At 35.0% G+C, this 23,973-nt stretch overlaps 1 pseudogene; it reads left to right on the top strand.

The window, feature by feature from the left end:
* The first annotated feature begins 1,478 nt into the window (after positions 1–1,478).
* On the top strand, positions 1,479–9,217 carry LOC121261921 (annotated as a pseudogene).
* Positions 9,218–23,973: the final 14,756 nt, after the last annotated feature.

Below are 23,973 nucleotides of genomic sequence, written 5' to 3'. Positions count from 1 at the left end.
AGCCCCTGCAGTCCTGCGTGAGCTGCTCTGCACTAGCGTTGAAGCCAAATCATGCCACAGCTGTCCGCGTGCGTGAGTTTCCAGATGCTGCTCCACTTCACACTAGTGGATATATGTCCCTTAGTGAATGCCATGCTCTGGTTCTTAATTCCAAAATTACCCCTACAACAATTAGTTAAGTGTTCAGCGTATAAGGGTAAAATGGGAAGATTAACTTTGGTGTGTCTTAACAAAGTGAGTATGCCAGCTGCATTACAAGCTTTTTACGTACAAAATATCATGATTTAACAATTGACCACAGTTTATAATTTACTGTATAATTAAGTGTTTAATTCATTTTTGGCCAAACAATTTAGTCACTTTATCAAGTTAATTATGCAGTTTTGACACTTTATCAGTAACCCAAAGGTCACGAAAAGTGCAGGGTGCTATGGCTTGAGCAAGAATTGGCTCAGTGAGAGAAGAAAGCAGTGCAATAAGGAGAAGTTGATTTGTGTGATGCCATTTAAGATAGTCCAGATTGGTTTGAGGGGGGGGGGGGGGGGGAAGAGCCAGATAGAGAGGGAGAGGTAGTAGGAAGGAAGGGAGGAGGATGGGGAGTAAAGTAGTCGATGAAGTGAAAAAGATATTGGCCACGAAGATAGGGAATTATTTGGGCACGCCAGAGTAAGTAATTATCAGTTCCAAGTTTAACAGAGACAATATGAGAAAAATCTCTTAGAAGTTGGATCGTGGTGGAATTGAAGGATTCTTTTTCAGAGAGTGATCTTTCGCCGGCCATGTAGAAGAAGAAAGAAAGGGATGTTAGTCGTGGTATTGCTCTGATACCATGTAAGAGTAGAGTGAGGAGAAATATTTGCAATTCTTATTAATTCAATAGCTTTGTACAGGAAGTATATATACACACAAGATCATAACAAACTTGAGAATATTCTCAAGCAGTTGGTGTGCATTGTGGTTCATTGCACATTACACACACAGTTTGTTACATTTTGTCTGCTATAATATTACAACCGTACTTAGAGGGTTGGCACCAACCGAATGTTTCTTATCGTTACATTGTAATGGGTTTTCTACGCAATATACATATATATACGATCCTTAACTCCGAATTGTTGTTTGATTCATCGATATTTGCTGACAAAACTGAAAGAAATTTAATCAAAGCTATATCACTGAGTCAATACATTCTATAGTTAATTTGCAATGGGTCAAATCGGCAATGAGATGGACATAAATTGAGCCCCCAATGCGATTGTTCGTTTGCAAAATGCTTATATTCTATCATAGAAAGAAGCATTTCGTTGGCCTCTATATTGGTTGTTCAGTAGACAGAGCAAAAGAAAAGAAAATAAAGTCCCAAGATATTTTTTCCCTTCATCTCATTTTATTAGCAACCTAACTAGAACAGTTCTGAATGAAAACTCTGATGGTTTGTCCGTGTCTTTATTAATTGTTAATATAGGTGAAGTACAAATATGAAGATATTGGTGGGAAGGCACATGGTGGAACCCAATATGGTACGAGTACTTGGAAGATCGGCTTTTCGTGACACCTCATTGACATCTTCTGGTGATCTCAGCTATCTTGGTGGCGAGGTTTGTGTTTTATTTATTTATTGTGTTAGAAAATTCATATGTTACACTCCATAAAACATATGCTGGTTTTTTTTTATCTTTTTATTTTTTAGATCTGATTAATCTGTTTTGTGGCTTGACTTGCGAGTTTTACTTGGACATTCAATGAAAACGTGCATGATTGGCTAGTATACTAAATCTATTTGATTGTCACATAACTCAATGAAAATCAGGCCTAACAATTTTTACTGGACACGTAGGAATTTCATCAATCCATCAGGGATCAAACTCATCCAAATTTCCATTACACATGCACATGCTAAATTTTACACATGACATACCAAATTTTACTTGAACGTGCAGACAAAGTTTCCAAAGATCCAAAAATACAAGATTTTTGTTGAAGATGTGTCAAATTTTTATATTTGCATTTCATTAATGGCACTTTTGTAATATTTAATTGATGGTAAAGTTGTAATTATATATATTTGTATATAAAAGGCAATTGTGTATACGGGAATCGTGAGATGCAGAAGAGAAAAACATTTACCTTTTCCTTTGAAGCCGCGTGTGATACCAGAGAGAAATAGAAAGGGTTTTTTCAAACCCTAGTTTTACCATTATCAAATTGAAGCTTGGGGAGATGATCAAGTGTGTTTTTATGGTGTGTTTTCGTTAGAGGATAATACGAGGAAGCCAATCCATATCTTGTGCGGTGATCAATGGTTGTAAGTGATTGTAAACTCAAGTTTTGATGCATTATTCAATAATAAAGACTCCTAGACTGTTCCTGCCGTGGATGTAGACCATTAGGGTCGAACCACGTAATTTCTTCCATTGATTTCGCATTTCTTTTATTATTCTTGCTTTTATTTTTTATCTTGCATGAGTATATACTGTGATTTCAGATTTTCTAATTAATTTAAATAGAAAACTAATCTGATCACGTTAATCATATATATATATATATTCATGGGATTTGGTTCTCTGATATTCAATATTAAATTGCATATTAGAACCAGTTATGTTAATTTGGTTATTTGAATATTTGTTTGTGAAAGGCTAAAAGTGGTATCAAGAGCTTAGGTTCGATGGGGATTGTGAGGTTTGATATTGAAAAGTTTGGCTGAAAAAATGACTTTAAACTCTAGAGGATCAAGATGAAAGCCCTTCTCACTTAACAGGGTCTCCAAGAAGCTCTTCTTGGAGAAAGGAAAATGCAATTTGTTGAAGAGAATGATAAGAAAGAAATCTTGAGGAAAGCTCACAGCACACTCATTCTTTCTCTCGGAGACAAAGTTCTGAAGGGTAGCCAACGAAGATACCGTTGCTGGAATCTGTCTGAAATTAGAGAGCCTCTACATGACAAAATCTCTGGCCAACCGATTGTACAAAAAAAAAGAAGCTCTACACATTCAAGATGTCCGCGGGTATATCGATTTCTGACCATCTTGATGCTTTCAATAAAATTATTTTAGATTTGGCTAATATTGATATTAAAATTGACGATGAAGATCAAGCAATTTTATTGTTGAGTTCTCTGGATAATTTTTATGCTAGTTTGAAAGAGACCATGATGTATGGGAGGAAACACTGACCTTAGATGAGGTTCAGGCCGTATTACACTCCAGGAAATTACAAGTCATGTCTAAAATAAAATTTGAAGCTGGGGAGGGCTTGATTGTGAGAGGGAGAGCCGAAAAAAGAGGTCAAAAGGGAAAGAACAGTAAAAACAATGCGAGGGGTAGGTCTAAGTCCAAAAGGAAGCAATTAAAATGCTTCCTATGTCACAAAGAGGGGCATTTCAAAAGAGATTGCCCCAATAAGAGACCTAATACAGGAAATGGGTCTAAGGAGGAAGGGGGTGTCTCGGTTGTGAGTGATGGGTATGAGAGTGCCGAGGTTCTAAATGTGTCCAATGTTGATTCAAGAAAAGAATGGATCCTTGATTTAGGATGTTCTTTTCACACGTGTCCTAATAAAACATGGTTTGAAACTTTCACTAGTTTAGATGGGGGGTTTGTGATGCTTGGCAACAAAAAGTCTTGTAAAAGCCAGGGTATAGGGTCGGTGAGAGTAAGGCTCTATGATGGTATTGGCAGACTCTTAACTGAGGTTAGATACATACCTGAATTAAAAAGGAACCTAATCTCACTAGGTGTGATAGACCAATCCGGGTACACTTTTAAATCTGAATTTGGATCTTTGAGGGTTGCTAAGGGTTCACTCTTCGTGATGAAATGAGTAATTAAAAATAGCTTGTATACCCTTATTGGGAAAACTATTATAGGTGAGGTTTCTTTTATCCAAGAGAAGGGTGAGGATAGGGTTGTTCTATGGCACAAAAGGTTAGGTCACGTGAGTCACAAGAGACTTTTAGAACTCCATAAGTAGGGGTTGCTAGGTGAGAAAAAATTGAAAAATTTACCTTTTTATGTGCATTGCATTCTTGGGAAAGCAAAAAGGTTAAACTTTAAAACAATCACTTACACTACAAAACAAACCCTGGACTATGTGCACTCAGACCTTTGGGGTCCAGCTAGGGTCAACTCACATGGAGGGTGAAGTTGTTTCCTCTCTATAATTGATGACTATTCTAGAAAAGTGTGGCTATACATTCTTAAAACTAAGAGTGACACTTTTGAGAAATTCAAGGAATGAAAGAAATTTGTAGAAACTCATGTAGAAAGGAAGGTTAAGAAATGAAGAACTGATAATGGGCTTGAGTATCTCTCAAATGAATTCAATCAGTTTTGTAAGAAGGAGGGTATGACTAGGAATAAAACAGTAAGGAAAATCCCTCAACATAATGGTCTAATCGAGAGGATGAATAGGACCATATTGGAGAGGGTTAGATGCTTATTGTCAAACTCAGGACTTCCTAAGTCTTTTTGGGCTGAAGTTGCCACAATTGTAGTCCATTTGATTAATATGAATCATTCTTCAGCCATAAGGTTTAAGACTCCTCAAGAAATGTGGACTGGAAAATCTTCTAACTATGACTACTTGAGGTTGTTTGGGTGTTTTGCGTATGCTCACACCTGAACTAACAAACTGGAACCAATGGCTATGAAATGTATCTTTGTAGGGCACCCTGGGGGAGTAAAAGGGTACAAGTTATGAATTGATGAGCTAGGGATACAAAAATGTATCATTAGTAGAGATATGGTCTTTAATGAACATGAAATGGCTCGAGTTAAAACTAAAAGACTTGAACCCATTCAGGATACTAACCCTGAGAAGATACATCTTGAGGTGGAGCAACTTGACAATAATTTGTGAAAATTAGAAGGTCAAGATGCTAAAACTCAAAATTCCACTTTAGGTTATGAGGACCAAGGTGAAGTTAGTTCATACAACTTGGTCAGGGATAAAAAAATGAGGGTTATAAAACCTCAAAGAGGTATGGTCAAGCTGAGATGACTGTTTATGCTTTGACCGTAGTAGATGAAGTAGTAGAAATGGATCTTAGACAAGGAAGCCATGGAAAATATTAAGCCTCATAAATGGGTACAGGTCATGGATGAGGAAATGGATTCTTTGAAAAAGAATCATACTTGAGAAATGGTTGTTAAGCCTAAAAAGGCTAAGCTGGTAGGGTCTAAATGGATCTACAAAAAGAAAGAGGGCATACCAGGAGTTGAGGGTCCTAAGTATAAGGGTAGGCTGGTAGCAAAGAGATTCACTCAAAGGGAATGAATAGATTTTAACGAAATTTTTTCACCTGTTATTAAACACAGTTCAATAAGGTTAATTCTATCCTATACTGCTTATGAAGATTTATACTTGGAGCAATTAGATGTAAAAATAGCTTGCTTGCATGGTGAACTAGATGAGACTATTTACATGCAACCCCCTGAGGGTTATTTAAATGAGTCCAACACTGATCATGTCTGTTTACCAAAAAAATCATTAAATAGACTTGAACAGTCCCAAGGCAATGGTACAAAAGATTTAACTCTTATATGCTGGACAATGGGTTAAAAGGAGTCATTATGATAACTATGTGTACTTTAGGCATTTCGGGGACCACATTAACTCTTGTATGTACATGACATGCTTATAGCATGAAGAGATGCCAATCTAATTGAGGAAGTCAAGTGTATACTAAAAATAGAATTTGAGATGAATGAACTTGGGCCAGCTAAGATGATATTAAGAATGGAAATAGTTAGAGATAGGAAAAGAAGACTTCTCTATCTATCTCAGAAAAACTATATCACCCAGATCCTCAACAGGTTTGACATGTCTAATTTAAAACTTGTTAGCACATCGATAGGGCAATATTCAAAACTGCCCATAAATTAAGCCCCTTAAACTGAGGAAGACATTAGATTTATGCAAGATATATCCTATGCAAGCATGGTGGGAAGCATCATGTTGTTATGGTGTGCTCTAGACCTGACTTAACCTATGTTGTTAGCATGGTAACTAGGTTTATGAGTAACCCTGGGAAGCCACACTGGCATGCTATGAAGTGGGTATTACAGTACTTAATTGGAACTCAATGTCTAGGTTTGAGGTTTGGAGGGGATGTGTAACAGGGGAGTGAGTTAGAGGGATTCGTGCATTCTAACTATGCTGCTAACTTGGATACCAGAAAATCTTTGACTGGGTATGTATTTACAGCATTTGGAGGGGCTACTAGTTGGAAAGCTAATTTACAATTTGTAGTTACTTTATCAACAACTGAAACTAAATATATTGCTATGACAAAAGCAATAAAGGAGTCTATGTGGTTAAATGATTTTTCACATGAGTTAGACATATTTAAAAGGGTTAAAGCACCATACATCTTGCCAAGAATTCAGTATACCACGAAAGGACTAAACAAATAGACATTCGACTTCATTTTGTGAGAGATGTAATAGCATCTAAAGAGGTTAAAGTAGAAAAAGTTTCAACTGTGGAAAACCCTTCTGATATGATGACAAAATCCCTACCAGCTACCAAGTTTAGACATTGCCTAAATTTGATTAATATTGGGAGCTATTAGAGCTCAGATTACTTTGCAGGAACAGTCTAGAGGAAGAAGAAGGTCACTTTGCAAGGATAAAAGACTTGTCAAGGTAGAGGTTTGTTGAAGATGTGTCAAGTTTTCATATTTGTATTTCATTAATGGCACTTTTGTAATATTTAATTAATAGCAAAGTTGTAATTATATATATTTGTATATCAAAGGTAATTTTGCCTACGAGAATCATGAGATGCAGAAGAGAAAAACACTTTACATTTTCCTTTGAAGCCATGTGCGATACTGGAGAGAAACAGAAGGGGTTTTTTCAAACCCTAGTTTTACCAAGATCAAATTGAAACTTAAGGAGATGATCAAGTGTGTTTTTATGGTGTGGTTTTGTTAGAGGATAATACGAGGAAGCCAATCTATATTTTGTGCGGTGATTAATGGTTATAAGTGATTGTAGAATCAAGTTTTGATGCATTCTTTAATAATAAAGACTCCTAGACTGTTCCTGCCGTGAATGTAGACCATTAGGGTCGAACCACGTAATTTCTTCTGTTGATTTTGCATTTCTTTTTTAGTTCTTGCTTTTATTTTTGATCTTGCATGAGTATATACTGTGATTTTGGATTTTCTAATTAATTTAAATAGAAAACTAAACCGGTCAGGTTAATCATATATTTTCTTGGCATTTGTTGTCTGATATTCAATATTAAATTTCATATTATTACCGGTTACTTTAATTTGGTTCTTTGAGTATTTGTTTGTGAGAAGCTGAAATTATAACAATTTTTTAATCCTACATTCTTCCCAACTTTCATCCATTCTTTCTCAATTATGTTCATGTCCAATTTCATTTGAACCTGAATTTACATGCCCAATTGTGCAAAGCAATTTTATGTTACCATGACTTAGATAGGTTGGAGAACATTTCGTAATCAGATTAAATTTTCTTTGGGAATTATTCTTTCGCAATGGAGACAAGAAGTCGCTTTTGCAGTATTTGAGGTTCCGATACAGATGAATGTTTTTGCAGAAAAAATGATCTATGGAGTTGTAGGGATTGATCCGAAAAGAAGAGTTGAATTGATCAAGGTATGATGTTCTGTGTTCTTTCATTGTGATGAAAGATTCATGAATATGAACTTAAATTGATAATCTTGCATTTGTTGGGTATTATTAAAATAGTATTGAAGTCTGCCCAGCCCTTAGGGGCTGCTCAAGTGGTAAAGGCCTTGGGTTTGGGGGTATGCTTCCCCGAGTCTAAGTTCAAATCCCTTTAGGTGCAAACAATCTCTAAGGACAATCGGATTGTGAGATTTTCCTCTTGAATAAACCGAGGTGCAATTTCAAAAAATTCCTTGCAAAGGATTTGTGCACCCCCGAGATCAGTCAGGATGTTGTTCCTAGACACCCGGTGCCAATCAGAAAAGTATTGAAGTCTGCCCTTCAGTAGGAACTAAATTTCTCTGATATTCAATTTGGTCAGTTATACAAGCTATTAGGTGGGACGGGATTCTGTGTCAGATTTATACCTCTAAATCTTCTTATGTCATTGGCTTGGGTGTAATGGTCAAGAGTTTAATTCAATGCTGTTTTTTGTAAATGTTTGTAGCCTAGATCATAGAGACAGTAATTTTACTTTGCCTGATTGAGTGTTACCATTTTCTTGTGTTAAGAATTCAGGTGTCAGAGTTGTTCTGAGGATGCACAATGTAGCTAGTGTTCAAAGAATACATGTGCAAATTGCATTTCTGAGTCCACAATGTGCTGTTGCCCAACGCCAGGGCTTTCTTTATGGAACTTGTTTCCTTAATAATGTAGGTAGTTAATATTGATCTATCTTGGAGGATGCACAAAGCATCTGATGGTCAGATAAGACAGAGTGCAAATTTGTCTGGGTCTTCTCAAGCCATTCAAGGTATTTCCATGACTTATTTGATATTTGAATACAACCACAATATCCCACCCTTTTCTCTTTATGCACAGCTTCTTCTTATTTTTTCCTCTTTATTCACACCTCATTATGGGTAAGTTCTTCATAATCATGTATGATGTGTCTTAGTTTTTGTGTGTTTTTTTTTTTTTTTAATAATCTTATCTCTTAAATGTATCTTAGTTTGCCTACTTGGTTTATCTAGGTCATTCTTCTTGATGAAATAACAGTTGACCTTGATGTACTAGCGAGGGCTAACCATCTAAGGTTTCTACGAAAGGAGTGTGAAGAACGAGGTGCTACAATCATCTATGCATCACACATATTTGATGGTCTAGAGGACTGGCCATCTCATATTGTATGTCCACGTTCCATTTTTTTTTTCCTCCTGAAGGTTTCCTTTCTAATATGTGTATGAGTCTTAACATCTTCTCAGGGTCAAAACTATTATCTTTTCAGGTTTATGTGGCTCATGGGATGTTGCAAATAGCAATGCCTATGGAAAAAAGTTAAGGACATCAGTAAATTGTCATTAATGGTAGGTTTTTCGATTTCAAACTTCAAATTAATTTCGCGCTTATGGTAGATATTGAAGATGCATTTCATATCAATTATTGAATTATGAGAGAGAGAGAGAGAGTAACTGGGATTGGACTTGCTGACATCAGTTTCTTGTTTTAGTTGGAGTTTATCTGGTGAGATTGGGTTTGCAAAGAACCGTTGAGAGTTGGCTGAGGAGAGAACAAGAGGGGAAGAAGGAGAGAGAGAGAGAGAGAGAGAGAGAGAGAGAGAGAGAGAGGCATGTGGCCTTCTAGAATTTTATGAACAGCTAGCAGGAAGCTATGTGACTGGTGATCCTGCCCATGCTACCGTTCGTGTTATTAACAATGGTTGGGCAGCTGGGCGGCTGCATTCCACCATTGATGGGGAAGATAACTTTCTCTTCATCTCAAATAGAGTTCTGAGGTAAATGGACGAATTGAACATAAAGGAAATTCCCCAAATTTGATCAACGGCTCATAAAACTAGTTTGGGGTAATCGATCAAGAGATATGCGTTGTTGAGGCTCCTATCAATTCCAACAACAACAACATAATTTGTTTCTTCATGTGCTGTTGTTTAGCTATTTCTTTTGTGTGATTATTATTTAAGAAATAACGGTCCAAATTGGCTTCTTTTCTATGCTAAATGGTTTCGACCACCATTCAATTATGTGCAATTTACTATTATTATTCAAGGAAGAATTAGTTTGTTTATGACCTTTCATCCCATAGTATTATTCTTGAGATCATAATGCAAGATATGTATTATTTGGTAGTCAAATCTACGAAATGTCGTAGTGTAATTCACTAGTGACTCAATTCAGCTCAAATAAATCATAATCTTTCAACATTGTGAGCCATAAGATTCAGATTGGTTAATTTTTCTGATTGGTCCTTATAGATTGGTCCTCATAGAATGCATTTTAATCTCTACACATACCAGAGTAATCAAAGTTGTTGACATCGTATAAAATATTCTTGCCTAGATTTTTTACAAGAGATGCCACAACATTGTTTTCTCCAAGCCAATTAACAATGATTCCTTTTCTGACTAGTAAATCCACATCTTTGTGATGTTTAATTATTAGAAAATCCAATACGACATTGTAGTATGTAACATGTGTTATACAATTTTATGCATGGGATTTCCAAAGTTCCATTGCTGAATTTTAGGTCAAGTAAACAGTTGCTTGAACTCACCTTGAACTTTACTCCAGCCTCGGACAACTGGCTTGCAGTGTATAAATGATCAACTGCAACATATTTTTTTTGCTGTATGCATGCAGAAGTTGGTAGAAAAAATACTCTGGCCAAATCAACAAAATGTCTTGGTTTGATAGTAGGATTGGAAGGAAATCCTTGAGTGTTGAACCCATCAAAGAAATGAAATGCAAGTGAAGCAAGGGAAGAGATCTGATAAGATGTAAATGTGAGGCTGAATAATATCTCAAGAACAAAAAAGGGAAGTTGGTTTTCAAGTACCAGCAAGCCCAACATCATCCGTTGCAATATTGCGGTTAATAGTATACAGTCTTCTAGAATACTTGGTGATCCTAATTTGGAGGATGTAGCTAAGAAAAACTCAATGATAAAGCATGTATCCACCAAAATTAGTTTCATGAACTTGTCACTGGTAAGTTGAATGTGTTCTGTATAATAGTGGCATACACTTTGATCTTCATGCTTCTTTACAGTGTTTACTAAAATCTCAACTTTGGAGTCAATGCGCTGCAAGAATTTCTTAAAGTATTTCACTTTCAACTTTTCCATGGTTTTTCTCAAAATTCAATAAATGTGATAAAGAGGCCACGACTACCAGCAGAAAAGACAAGCAACATCAGGACCTCCCACAAAGCAGCAGAGGAAATGGAAGCAACAGAAGAAGTGGAAATTCACTCCCACCATCTCGCCCCACTAGTTAGGATTCTTTTATGTTGTCTTTTTGTACAGCTGGTTATTATTCTAAAATATGAGAATAGCAATAGGGTTAGCTATTCTTTCCTTCTTTCGATTGGTTAGAGTGGCAAGGCTAGAGTTTTATATAAGTCACTCTATTTTGTAACTTTACGTGGTAGAATGGGAAGAACATCATTTTCCCTCCTAGTTCTTCTTCTTCTTTTTCTCTATTTTCTTCTCAATCTTCTCTCAACATGGTATCAGAGAACCAAGTTCTATAACTTGGAATATTCTCCTCAGTCATCAATCAGTCTTTTTATCATACAACTTTGTTGCATCTTTATCGCTTTTATCCCTTTTCCTTGATTATTATTCACTTTCCTTGCAATGTCAAAGGCTGAGACCCCTATCATTGCTCATAACCCCATTTCACCATTTGAAGATCCAAAGAGCCCCTTCTATTTACAACACAGTGATAACGCCAATACTGTCGTGGTTGTTCCACTTTTTACTGGTCCAAATTACATTTCCTCGAATCGGCCTTTTACCTTGGCCATTTTTGTGAAGAACAAACTAGGCTACCTTGATGGAAGCATACCCACAACGATCCCCACTGATTCACCTTACATTCATTGGTTGCGTTGCAACAACCTCATTTTATCCTGGCTTCTTAACTTCATTTCAAAGGAAATAGCATCAAATATGCTATATATCTGTTCAGCAAAAGATATATGGGAGAAGTTGAAAACCCGCTTTGCACAACTTGATAATGTTCGAATCTATCATCTCTAGCAGCAACTTAGCTCAATTGTGCAAGGGAACCAATCGGTAAGTGAATATTTCACTCAACTTAATGGGATTTGGAAAGACAATTATAGGCCTGTTCCTTTTTGCTCATGTGGTTTGTGTACATGCAAAGCTTTTAATTCTGTGGGTGAAGTTCAACAAATAGGTTATGTTTTTCAAGTTCCTTATGGGGTTAAATGAGTCATATGAACACATTAGGGGTCTGATCATTTTGATGAGTCCTATGCCATCTCTAGACAAGACTTTTTCCCTAGTTTTTCAAGAAGAAAGACATAGGCAAACCAGAAATGTAACCATGCCTACCCCTGAAGCCTTTGCTCTAGCAGTTTATGGCACTCAATCGAGGAAAAATAAATTTGACCTCACTTGTTACCATTGTGGGAAACTTGGACAGACTCGAGAAAAGAGCTATAGACTTATAGGTTTTCCACCTAACTTTAAGTTCACCAAACCAAAACCTGGTTATGGAAATGGGAATACCTCTACAACACACTCATCAAACTAGGTTTGCTCACAAGGTTAGGAGAAAGGATTGCTGGAAAATCCTTAGTTGAACCTATCTCAAAATCAAATTCAGATTCCCAGGGCTCTCATCAATGGACAAACATCACAACTCAATTCTAATGACACATCTACAGTTCAGACTAATACACAACCTCAAAACTCAAACAATGAAAGTGCATCTTCCACTGCTGCATACTCCAATATGGCTAGTATATTTCCTTTTTCTTCTAATATGCCCCATACTCAAACTTCATCTATTTTTCCTGCTTCTCACAAACATGAATGTCTGTCCATCATGTATAAAAATCATTCTAGCATTTCCATAATTCCTTGGATTATTGACATGGGTGCTACAGACCATATGGTTTGTTCCACCTCCTTTCTTAGTTCCATTACTTGTTATGTTAAGGCTTATGTTCAACTACCTTCTCAATCAACTGGTTCTTCCTCTTCGATTAATCCTATCCCTATAGAACCAGAACCAGAACATACTCCCTCTGTTCAAGAGTTGGAACCAAATTCTGCTATTGTTCCTAGAAGAACAGATTGGGTACGGCATACTCCTTCCTACTTACAAGATTATCATTGTAATCTTGCTTCACAATTTCCAAATCCTACTTTACCTCATTCTTCTACTCCTTACCCTCTTACTCATCACATAACATATGATCATTTGTCTCCTTCTCACCGAGCATATATCTTGTCTCTCTCACTTAACCATGAAGCTAAGTCATATGATGAGGTTGTGGTCTCTGCTTATTGGAGAGATGCTATGAAGTCTAAAATTGAGGCTCTTGAGGCTAACCATACTTGGTCAATCACCACCTGGAAGTGTCTCTACTCATTGGAGAGATGCTATGAAGTTTGAAATTAAGGCTCTTGAGGCTAGCCATACTTGGTCTATCACCACTCTACCTCCTGGAAAAGATTCCATTGGCTACAAGTATGTTTACAAGGTCAAATTGAAATCGGATGGAACCATAGACAAGCATAAAGCTTGCCTAGTAGCCAAAGGCTACACTCAACTAGAAGGCTTTGACTACCAGGAAACTTTCAGCCCCATGGCCAAATTGACTATAGTTTGCCTTTTCCTTGCTTTGGCAGCAATTCATGGTTGGCACTTGGCTCAACTCAATGTGCATAATGCATTTCTTAATGAAGATCTTGATGAGGAGATCTATATGGATTTACCACCTGGTTATATGATTCAGGGAGAGTCTTCTCCAAAGAGGAATCTGGTCTACAGGTTACATAAGTCGCTATATGGCTTGAAGCAAGCCTATAGGCAGTGGAACTCAAAGTTCACTACTGCTACGACTTCTATTGGCTTTCATCAATCCAAAAGTGACTATTCTTTGTTTACTAAGACTGATGTGAATGGTTTTACAGCACTCTTGGTTTACGTTGATGATATAATTTGGGGAGCAATAACTTAGTTGCCATTGAAGCTATCAAAACCTTCATGCACAGTCAATTCAAGATAAAGGATCTCGGTCCTTCGAAGTTCTTCTTCGGAATAGAAGTGGCTAGAACTGCAGCTGGAATTAACATCTACCAAAGGAAGTACACCCTTGAGATTCTAGAAGATGCTGGCCTACTTGACTGTAAACCTGTTAATACCCCAATTGAAACAAACCATAAGCTCTCTCACTCCTCTACTAATGTGCTGAGAGATGCTACAATCTATCGAAGATTAATTGGGAGGCTTATTTACTTAACAATCAGTAGACCAAACATTACCTTTGTTGTGAGTGTTCTTAGTCAATTCATAGATAAACCATCTCAAATTCATTTACATTATGCTCACAGAATTTTGAGATACTTGAAAGGTTCGATTGGTCAAGGGATTTTCTTTTTAGTTGGTTCGTCTTTGCATTTTAAGACTTATAGTAATTCAGATTAGGTAGCATGTCCCGAGACTCGAAGATCAATTACTGGTTTTTGCATATTTCTTGGAGACTCATTAGTGAGTTGGAAGTCCAAGAAACAAGCTACAGTGTCTTGATCTTCTGCTAAGGGAAAGTATCGGGCATTGGCATACACTTGTGAGGTTATTCGGTTGATCACATTTTTAAAGGACTTCAATATAGAGCACAAGCAACCAGCACTATTGTACTATGACAACCAAGCTGCAATCCATCTAACAAAAAATCTCATTTTTCATAAAAGAACGAAGTACATAGAGTTGGATTGCCATTTTGTTTGAGAAATAGTAGTTGCTGGTGTAGATGTTCTAGTACATGTGGGATCAAGATTTCAGCTAGTAGAAATTTTTACAAAAACACTGCCAACAAGCAGCTTTTATTTCTTATTGTCCAAGATGAACATTCTAAATATATTTGTCCATCTTGAGGGGGAGTCTTGAAATTCAAGTAAATGTGATAAAGAGGCCACTACTACCTGCAAAAAAGACAAGCAACATCTCACACAAAGCAGCAGAGGAAATGGAAGCAACAGAGGAAGTGGAAATTTGCTCCCTCCATCTCGCCCAACTAGTTAGGATTCTTTTATGTTGTCTTTTTGTAAAACTGGTTATTATTCTGAAATAGGAGAATAGTAGTAGGGTTAGGTATTCTTTCCTTCTTTCGATTGGTTAGAGTGGCAAGGCTAGAGTTGTATATAAGTCACTCTATTTTGTAACTTTACGTGGTAGAATGTGAAGAACATCATTTTTCCTCCTACTTCTTCTTCTTCTTCTTTCAACAGTTTTTAATCTTTTGCTGCCATGGTGGAAAGGCCCTATTGATACAAGCTAATCCTATAGATACAACACTCGTTTGATAAGGGAGGCTCCATTTCTAACATTTCTTCGATGTTTTTTTACCAACTCTCCATGTTGATTTTCATTCCCAATACTAGTCCAAGATGTTTGCTTCCCTTTGATGGTCAATTTCAACATTTTGATTTCCGTTTGTGATCATCGATGCACTTGTTGCAGCTTTTTGTTGAATTTCCTGATGATCTCTTGTTCGTTTTTCCATCTGTCAAGCTCCATGTATAGGTTCCGGTAGAATTAAAAATATTAGGATTATGGTTAATTCCTTCTTTGATGCTGAAAATCTGGTATTAATTTTTACATTATATTTATTTTCATATTTAAAATAATAGATACGGGCCTAACAACATTTAACGAATATTAATAAAGTATAAACAAGATTAATTATAATAGATTCAGCTGCGTTTGAATGTTGAAGTGAGTTGAGTTGAGATGATAAAATATTGTTAGAATATTATTTTGTATTATTATCATTATTATTATTTTAAGATTTGAAAAAATTGAATTGTTTATTATATTTTTTGTTAGAATTTGAAAAAGTTGTAATAATGAGTTGATGATCTAAACGATTATTAATAATATTAATAAAGTGGATATTACATACATGTATTAAGTATTTAATACTGTCCGCAACAACATTATTAGAATAGTGAGTTGAGTTGATATTATTATATTCATAAGTTAAGGTTTGGATAATGAGGAGAGTTGAGATGAGATTTGAAAATTAATAAAATATTGTTACAATATAGTTTTTTAATATTATTTTTATTTTGAAATTTGAAAAAATTGAATTGTTCATTATATTTTGTTTAATCATTTAAAAAATTTGTAATGATTAAAGCCCCGTTTAGATAGTGAGATGAGATAGGATGATTTTATATGAAAGTTTAAAGTTGAATAAAGTATTGTTAAAATATTATTTTTTTAATATTATTATTGTTTTAAAATTTGAAAAATTTGAAAAAGTTAAATTTTTTATTATATTTTATGTTAGAATTTGAGATTGGTTGAGATCATTTGTAAAACCCAATGAGGCCTAAGATGCACTGTAAGAAAAATTTAGTGAAAATCAATGAAAATATTATGTGTCAATTTTCAATTGGCAAGTGTAAAAAGGGGGCTTTGCATGCCATCTGGGCTAAAGGCACTCCCTAACTTGTAATGGGTCTTCTTGGAAATGAGATGAGCAAACTAAATTGAACCCCCAATTAGGGATATGCCAAGATTATAATTTTGAGGGGCGCATATTTTAGATAGAAAATAACTTCTTCAATTGTAATTTTTCAGGGATATCATTAAAGTGATAAAAATAACATAGTAACGATATAGATATAATTTTTTTTTTAAATTTTTGAGAATAAGCAACTAATATTATAGAACGTTATAATTTTTTTTTTTTAATTTTTGAGAATAAGCAACTAATATTATAGAACTTAGAGGATCCGCTACATTATGCAACGTAATTACAAGCTCATATTACAATAAAAGGTGGGTCTTTCCCACTATGAAAGCTTAACAAAGAAGGTGGAAATAAATTTAGTGAAATATTTTCAAAAATATTTTTGGAAGTTGTCCACTGCGCAATGGAATATGTGCATCAATTTATATCTCGATGTATTTTCCAAAGTTCCCAGCTTTGTAGTGCTTGTAGAGAAATATTTATGTCTTGAATAATGGGTTGCACTATCCAGTCGGGAATGTAGTTCAGATCTTTGACTACTTTTAAGGTATTGAGAGAGTCCCCCACAATTACAAGTCTGTCAATGTTGGCTTCATTGGCTTTTTGAACTCCCAAGAGCATTGCTTCAACTTCCCCCTGGTTCGGATTCTTGCTTATGATATGTTTTGTAAGCACGAAGCAGATGGATCCAGTTGATGTCCAACATATAGCTATTGTTGTACTTCCATTTTGTTTGACTGCTACATCGAATGTGAGAAGGCAGTGGTCCATAGGGAAGATTCTCCAAGGTTGGCTGGTATTAAGTTGTATATTACCCCCAGCATCATAGTGTGCTTTGAAAGTTTTCAATGTGGAAGATACAAAAACTGTTAAGTCAGGGGAAAAAGCTTCATGAACAATTTTATTTCTAGGGAACCAAATACTTTCTATAGCCACAATTGCAAAAATCTGGAAATGATGATCTTCCTCTTTAGGAACACCAATCAATCTGGAGGGATCAAGAATGCATTTAATCCAAAGACTAGTGTCATTGTTAGCACAAGAGGAGATATTCAGGGGCTAGGGTGAGTGGCGCCAAATAACTCGAGTGAAGCATCGGTTTAAGAAGAGATGAGACTGAGTTTCCTCACCTGTGTTGCATATTGGGCAAACTATATCTTCATTATCCAGAGAAACAAAATTCTTAATGAGAGCACGAGTTGGAATGATATCATGGAGAGTTTTCCAGCAAAGAAATTTGAGTCTATCCTGAATCCTGATCCTCCATAACTTTTTCCACTCAATAAGTGGAATGTTGTTATTATCCATACGATTCTGGATCTCAGATCATCTCATGGCCGTATAGGCAGACTTTACACTAAAAGCACCATAATTGTAATGGATCCAAATAGGTTTATCAGGCAGATTATGAAAATTGTACTGTACAAGAGGAATCCTTTCAATCTCATTCACTGTATCTTGATGGAAAATGGCTTGAAGAAGAATGGTGTTCCAACGCCTAGGCTCCTCCATCATTAATTCAGAGACACAAAGTAAAGGGTCTTGAGGAGTATTGATGTCCTTTGGGATAGGTGATAAATTTGGATTGTTAGGAACACAAGGGTCAATCCAAGCTCTAGTATGAGTCCCATTATTAATCTGGTAGCAAAGACCATGTTTAAGGAAGTCTTTTTGCTTATGGATGCCCTTCCAAACCCCAAGAGTCAGAAGATTTTTTAGTGGTGCTGAGAAATGACGTGTTTCTTAAGCACTTCCCAATGAGAACTCTTTTCAAATGTTATGGACTCCAGTAAGCATTCGCCATCCAATTTTTGAGAGGAAAGTCTTATTAAAATCCAAAAGAAGTCTAATGCCTAGGCCTCCCATGGATTTAGGCTAACAAATGGATTTCCAAAATTTTAGGGCAAGATTGTGACTTATCTAACGAGAATCCCCACTAGAACTTCATGAAGTTACGGTCAATGTTGCTTGCAATACCCTTGGGAATAGAAATGCTAGACATGAGATATGAAGGCATAAAGCTAGCAACCGTTCTAATAAGGGTGGTACAACCAGCCTGAGAATGTAATTTCGCTTTCCACCCAGTTAGCTTTTGGGAGATCTTTTGCTAAATATCTTGGAAATGAATTTTTTTCAAATTATTGAAAGACAAAGGAAGGCCTAAGTATTTAATACTAGAGCAATGCTACGTACAGTCCCCAAATGGGGACTGCATTGCAAGCCTAGCTAATTTTTAACTTTAAGTTTTTTAAAATTATAATAATATCCTTATCAAAATGGTACTTTTTTTCATTTAATAAAGGGCTTGCACATGCAGTACCCATTTGGGGACTGCAAATAGAATTTCTCTTAATACTAAGGAGGCATTCTTCAGGTTGAAAACTTCCTTCACCTCCAATTTTTGCCGAGGTTGAGTATTATCATTGAACTTGATAGAAGACTTGTTTGCATGAACTTTTTGACCAAGCCATGAGGAATACTTCTCCAAGCATTTTTTAAAACAGTTAGCAGTAGTGCTGTTGGCCTTACAAAAGAAGAGAAGATCATCAGTAAAAAGGAGATGTGAAATGGAGATGTTATTTCTGTTGATAGATATCCCTTGAATCCTGCCCAGGTTTTCTTCTCTTGTGATTAACCTAGTAAGAACCTAAGTTCCCAAGATGAAAATAAAAGGTGAGAGGAGGTCACCTTGCCTCAATCCCCTACCTAGCTTTAGTCTAGGAGGATAACCAGATTCAGTCTGAATATCTGGATTGTAATCGAATAACTAGATTTTTTGCACTTTTGACTTAAAACCTGGATATCCGGGTTATAACCAAATTTAATCTGGGTTTTTTTAATATTTTTTTAATAAAAAGACTTTAAAACTTAAAGAAAAATTTATAGAACTTAAAAAAAATGATATCATGTTTAAATTGCCTAGAATTTATTTAAAAAATAGATAATTGTTGTTACATCATAATGCAAAATATAAATTTACAAAGAACAAAATAAATAATAATACATCACAACTAATTAGTGGGAGAAGATAGACTTTCTTGTTGTGCTCTAGGATAGCGAAGCGTGCAAGGCTGTCAATCTCAGCGCTATTCTAATCGTTGCAGTTGTGGACCCCTCCAAGCTTTCATCTTTGTGTTGGTCGTCGACGTACCTGGACACCGTGCCATGATGGGTTTGTGCTGATGACTCCAAAGAGAGGGATAGACAATTGAGACTAAAGAGATGGAGAAAATGGCTTAGGGTTTTGGCCAGAGAGACAAGGGAGCGAGCAAGGATATCCCCTGGAGGCTGAGACGAAAAGTTTTTCGGCTTGACCTAGTGTAATTTTGTTTAAATAGTGCGATCACGAGTAACAACATAACCAAATCGGATCCGGACACGGATCTGGGTAGTTAAAAATTTATTTCAATTGCATAGTAATAATCCGGATCGTTAACCATCCGGATCCTGCTGGATATCTGGTTTTTGGACCGAATCGAATAAAAATCCGGTCCGGATACACAGCCTTAAAAACTATGAATAATACATGTGTTTATTAGTTGCTATTATAGTAAAATTATAATTGTAAAGGAAAAATTATATATTATTTATTATCTTTTTAATTATCATTCTTTAATCATATATGATGTAACATTAAATGATTGAAAAATTATATATTATTTTTGACTTATCTAGCGATCATAACATGCCATATCGTGGGATAATGAAAACAACTACAACAAAATTTCTTTCTAGCGACGAGTATCTTCTTCATCCCAAAAGCTTTCCATTTCGTCCTTGAAATTAATTTGTGCGAAAAAGTCTTTGAGACAAAATTGAAAATTTTGTCCAAAAGCATTTTCTGAATTTGTCCAACCCGTTCAAAAAGCGTTGGAACGGATTTTTTTTTGGATGAATTTATTTTCTTCTCTACTATGTGTTCAAACACCAACAATACCATTCAAATAGAGTTTTTTGGGACGACATTTCTTCATCCTTAATAGTTGTTCGAGCACCAATCATTACATTTGAAAATATATTTTTCAGTTAAAAGAAAAAATAATAATAATAATTTGATCCCCAAAGGCACAAAGACACAAAAATCACTTCATTCAAATCCCTCGGGTTGATAGCATGACCTTCACTTTTGTTGTATGAAATTCATCTCATGTATCACTTAATCTCCTCTTGCTTTGCTCCAATTTTAGCACGTATATGTGTTCCTGCAATAAAAAAAAAAAATCATAATTTAACAATTTAACAATAAAAAAAATCCTCTTTGACAGAACTTGTTTTCATATAGTAAATCACAATTTTTTTCAAATGAAGCAACCGAATGTTGAATGCAAAGAGAACATTGATGTCACGCAATTCACCAGACATCATGTAAATCACGGATGGGATAACATCAAGTGATGAGCTTGTTTATTCTTAGCAAATATTGTACACGGCCTTGGGTTCAGGCATTTTATTGAACAGTCTGTATACATTCGCAGCCATAGAACTTGCCCGAGTAGCCAATGAAGAAAACACAACTGAACAACAAATAAATAACCATAGAATCTAAGACCTCACGTGTGGTGCTATCAAATGCAAGGGGTTTGGAAAATCACAAAACAATCGGTAACTCAGCAAATGAAGAACAGAGTAAAGAATGAAAATGTGCTAAAGTTAGAAGATATTAGTGTTGGCTATGTTCTGTACATATGAGGGTGTATTTATTCAGCATTCAAAGACTAGGCTCTATACTAATAGATGAAGAAAGTGAAGATAAAGCATATTATTTCAAGCAGTACTTGTCTTTGTGCATGTTACGTTCAAATTTTCCACGCTGTTGTATGCAATCTAACAAATTAATTTCTAAACATGAGGACTGGTAAAATAAAATGTTATGTCCTACTAGAATTTCATGCACAAAGCTTCTTCACATCTTCACAACTTGGACGATGGAGCATATGGCTTGTATGTGAGTGAGCAGCAATAAAGTAACAATAGCTATAGTAGAAGCTATTTTCCAAGGAGTGCCGAAATAATCATGTTTCAAGGTAGCCTGCCAAATATGCTTACTGTTATTATAGAATGCATTCAATTCTCGAAACAAACCAAAATAAGCAGAGTCTGTGCCTCGATATACAATATTCGCGCCCAGATTGTTGAAAAAAGATGCCACTGCATTGCTGTTGGCAAGCCAATTAATATAATTCATTTCCTAATAATAATATAGTGATAATATATTGTAGTATATTATTACATATATTATAATTATATTACAGACTATAATGATATAGTATTAGTATAACTACTAATACAATGGACTATAGTGATAATATATAGTTATTTATATAAGATTTTAAAATTTAAAATTATATTAATTAGTAATTTATCATATAATACAAAATCATTTTATATATAATTATATATAATATATATAATTATATATAATATATATAATTATACATAATATAAAAAATCATATAAAAAATATTTTATACGATATAAAAAATTAAAAAACACATATATATATATGAAGATGTCTGGTCCGGTGTTAGAAAAAGGAAAACTAAAACCGGACTGATTTTGATTAGTTTGAGAAAACTAAAACCAATACCGGACCAAACCCACCATTTATGTCCGGTCCGGTTAGGTTTACCAGTTCATTGATTTTTTTTTTCACTCCTATTGCCAATCTTAAGAAGTTTGACATTTCAATTTTTCCAAAATTTAAATTATAAATAGAAACAATACAGTCTAAATCATTTGAATCTCTTTGAATAATTAATAATGTACCCATTAAATGTTATAAGATCCAACTCTCATTCATTTAGATTGTAAAGTCTTACTTTAAATTAATTATTCATACATGTATATGCCTTAAATCAAGTTCCTACCACTCCACAATTCAAAACAAGTTTTTGAGACTACTTACTAGGAACACAATCTAATATATATATATATATATATATATATATATATATATATCATTGTCTTTAATAATTTTGCTGCACATCTTTTCAAGAAGTTAATAAAATACTCCCTACTTCAATCAAATTTGATATTATCACCTTTCTACCAAGCTGCATTTCCTCCTCATGAGAAGTATCTCAAGAATTGCAAAAGGCTTGAGACTTCTCATATAACAGTGATTAGTGTGATTTTTATGTGATTTTTATTACACTTTTATTTATGAAAAGGGTCATCTTTCCTTCAATGCTATTGATTTTATTTTATTTTTATATATTTTTCTTTATTTTCTTGGATTTGAATGAATGAGAAGATTTAGTGAGAAATGAGAGCATTTTTGTACAAAAGAAGAAACTATGGATCCAGACCAATGAGAGGCAGTGAGATCTGAAGAGAGCCAAGGAGATTTAGGCGAGGAGACACGCAACCAGTATTCGCGACAACAGTTAGGCGATAAGCGAGATATTTTAACTCTTAGGCATAAAGACTTGGCTCAAAACTCCGGGTGACAAGATTGGACAACCAGTCTAAATGGCCAACTTAAGTGACCAATCTAAATGATATGGTGGATAACAACTAGCAAAGACGAGCAATCTTACCACTCAGTAGGTTGACGAGAGAGGTCTTTCATCTCAGTCAGGAACCTTACACCTTGGCCATTGGGCGAGGAGACCAGTTATATTCAGCGCATACGGCATCTACTCGGTGGAACCCTTCCGAGTTTCGAAGTCAATCTGCTGACCATGAAATCCTCCTAAACTCCTCAATTCAAGCCGCATATCACTAAATCTTTCATTTTAGACAATCTTGTTATTCTTGGAATAATTTTCTTTATGTAAGCATCTATATTTAGAAACTATTTTTTAGATTTGTAGGTTAGATTGTACACATATTCATAATGTTTCTGCATATGAAGTTTGACATCTATTTAATCCCGGCTTGTGGGATGAGTAAAAGAGTCTGAGTTTTAGAGTCTAATATTCCAGAGTTTATTTTTCAAGTTTCTTTCAAGGAGGTGGATCTGGAAGGTAGAGACGAGAACCGCATGCTTCATTAATCGACTCCAACGAAGAACACTAGTTTCATCTTTGTTCTTTTCAATTTCATTATGAACTAATTTTATTTTCTAGAGTTTTGATGTAGCCTAGCATTGAACACAAAATTTATATTCTAAGTTATCGTATTTTCAATATTTCCATGATTGAGTGTTTACTCATTGTTCTTAATGCTTGCAATTTTCTAACTAATTATTATTCGATCTATTGAATCGCAATGAGACCGAGAGGTGACTTGTGATTAAAGCTCTAGGATTAAGCACCATTAGTTGAGCAAAAGTAGAGATATTTTACCGCGACTAGTGTGATTTTGAATAAAAATCTAAAGAACTTAATGAGTCTCTAATTAGTTAAATTTGCATAGAGATATGAAGTTATTAATTGGAGATATTTTTAGTATTGTTCGAGAGAAAATATTGAATAGCTAATGTATTTTTATCATCAACTTGGGATAATTGGAATTCTATATCAACGAAGAATAAATTGAGTAGGATTTGCTAGGTGAAATCAAATCCTCTAAATCTATTATTATTATCTTCAAAATCTTAATTTTAATGCTATTATCTTCAATTTAATTTAGATAATCTATTATTCAAATTTCAGTTTTTCAAATAGTAATTAATTTAGTCAATTTCAATACTTAATAGCATAATTATTCCTTATGGATTCGATATCCATTTTCTTAACACTTTACTACTTGTTACAATTCTGTGCACTTGCAGATATTTTATGCCAACAAGTTTTTGGCCATTGCCGGGAAATAGTTATTTGTTATTGATAATGATATTAACTAGATTTGT

This window comes from Juglans microcarpa x Juglans regia, chromosome 4S, assembly GCF_004785595.1.
Source record: "Juglans microcarpa x Juglans regia isolate MS1-56 chromosome 4S, Jm3101_v1.0, whole genome shotgun sequence".
Classification (NCBI taxonomy): domain Eukaryota; kingdom Viridiplantae; phylum Streptophyta; class Magnoliopsida; order Fagales; family Juglandaceae; genus Juglans; species Juglans microcarpa x Juglans regia.
Note: the sequence above shows the minus strand (reverse complement) of the source record. Positions and strands in the feature narration are given on the sequence as shown.